Genomic DNA, 2,647 nt, shown 5'->3' with positions numbered 1-2,647 from the left:
CGTGAAGAAGAACTCTGTTTCCATTGTAACCAAAGCAAAGAAGCACTGCGTTGCAAAACTGACTGCGAAGAACTCTGTTTCCATAGAAACCAAAGATGCTGCACATGCGCCCAAGGAGTGTTAACCCCCACTTATTCTATAATTTTTCATAGCAGAAGGAATTCGATTCTAGGATGATGGCCACAGCTTTAAACCTTTCCTATGTGGAGAAAGAGATACGAGAAAGATAATTTATTTTATAAAACCCTAGAGTGTATTGCAAACTTTCGTTCTTGAATTTTTAAAACTAATAAATGCCTGTTTTTAACAATGTTTTGACTGTTATTTTTAGCAACTCCTGTTGGTTTGTTCGCAGCTTTTAAATACTTAATTTGCTCGCGAATGTTTTAATGTTAACTTTGCTCGTTTTATGCATGCATAAAATCGACAATGCTGCACCCATGCAACAATCTCTTTGCTCGTTTTATGCATGCATAAAAACACGCAATCTGCTGCATGATAAATCAGGGAATTTTATGCACCAACATAAAACACTTTAAAAACCAAGGGAGTTCCTTGCTATTAACTTTGATTAATAATTATATTGAACTCAATAACAGGAAAATTCAACGTTTGTGTAATTTTGAGGTAAATTTTTCATCAGTTTGAAAACAGACGTTCATAAAACAAATTTAAATCCTGTAGATTCAATAAAATTTTGAGAATAAAATGAATTTTAATAAATTGACTTTCATTCAATGACTGTATGCATTTTTTAGGGCATTATATATATGTGTTCACAGTACACACACATACACGTTTGTATGTGTGTATGTTTGTACTTAAACACTCCCTATTTAAACAGTGAATAACAAGCTCTAAAATATCAGTTTGAAAACTGCTTTTAAGCAAATCTGTGGTATTGAGCAGTATATTCACTGTCGTCCCTTTTTACACCAAGACAGAACATGTGTATGATAACACTTTCAATCGGTTAAGATCAGAAGCCATGAGAACCACTTCCTGGTACTCTCATCATTATTATTGTCATTATCATTACTAGTATTGTGTGTGTCTGTATGTGTGTTTGTGCATCTGTGGCTGTATCTCCAGCATCGCTTGACAACCGATGCTGGTGTGTTTATGTCCCCGTAACTTAGCGTTTCGGTAGAGTATTTTGATGTTGACATAGCTGTGTATTTATTGCTTTGATAATGTTCTGTCCTTTTAATTTTGTTTCATGCACCTTCCTAGCTGTTCTCTTGCACTCTTTGGAAATTTTCTCTCACATTTCTCCTTCCACTATCCTATTGTCTTGCCGGCATCCCTAAATACTTGTATCCTTCATTTTTTCGCAGCGATCTAATGAATTCTTGTGGTAATTTTATACATCAGAATTTATCTTTCAGCCTCCTTCCATAATTAGCACGACGCACTTATTTACCTCAAGTCGCATTCCAATATCCCCACTGAATTCTCTTACTATTTGAATTAGAGAATCCAGGTCTTTTTTCACATTTTGTATACAGTTTGAGGTCATTCGTATATAGCAGATGATTATTTTCACCCTGGTTTTGGCAAACTCTTAAGCGAACCTGGATTTTTTCTGTATGCTTGTCAGAAAGATTAACAAATTGACGAAAAGTAGTAGTGAGAGCTAGTCTCCTTGAAATATAGCCTTGCATATTTTCACGTTTCCTAACGATTTATTTGTGCATGTTAGTTCTACCTCTCACACTCTCATTGCTTTTTCTAAAAAAAAAAAAGAAGAGAAAAGCTTATTTGCTTTGTCATAGAACCCGGGTGGCCTCAGGTACTCCGAGAGTCAGCAGAGTGGAACATTATCGCGAACCTTCTTGTAGTCAGTAGCTAAGTTCGTGTTTCTTAGTTTCAAAGTTCGTACCCCTTATATTCGTGCCTCATTTATATGTTATTATTTTTATTATTAAATGAAGCGGTATTCAATTAAAATAGCCATCCACGTATCATATTTAATGTATATACTGTTGATAGGCAAGTTACTACGGTTTTTGTGTGAGATAAAATTTCTTGTGGAGGGACTATATTTTTAAAAAATTGTGTATATACTGAACTACCCGTGACTCGTTTGGTCACTGGGAAGCTTTGAGATTCCCAGCAACGGAGTTTTGTTTCGTGTTTTTTTTTTCTTTTCCGGGTTATTTCGCATGCTTTCAACGAATGTGACATCGAAATCACGCGTAAACGTGAAAAGGAAAGATTCGGCTGCTATTTTTTGCATGCCTTGCTTCCACATAACAGGTATTTCGGGTCCTTTATCACAAATAGCTGTTACGTGATAGCAGAGCAAGCTAGAAATAGCAGCCAAATCTTTGGAGGTGAGATACAATGAATGCACTCGGAAAAAATCCCATGGACAAAATTATTCACACCGCGGTTACGAACGGGTCTTTTACGAAATATTTATCGTATTTTTAAAGCCATTTTCACTTTAAAATATTTAAAAAATATTCCAAAAAATGATTTTGTAATGGTATTTACTTGGAAATAATTTAATAAAACATTAAAATATTGTTTGTTTAAAGAAAGCTAAAATATAAATACTTACTGTACAAACAACTTACATTTTTGAAATCACATTCACTTAAAAAATATTTCTAATTGATTACAATATTGTGTTTAACAAAAG

The sequence above is a fragment of the Octopus bimaculoides genome, chromosome 2 (assembly GCF_001194135.2).
Source record: "Octopus bimaculoides isolate UCB-OBI-ISO-001 chromosome 2, ASM119413v2, whole genome shotgun sequence".
In the NCBI taxonomy this organism is placed as follows: domain Eukaryota; kingdom Metazoa; phylum Mollusca; class Cephalopoda; order Octopoda; family Octopodidae; genus Octopus; species Octopus bimaculoides.
This window is presented reverse-complemented; position numbering follows the sequence as displayed.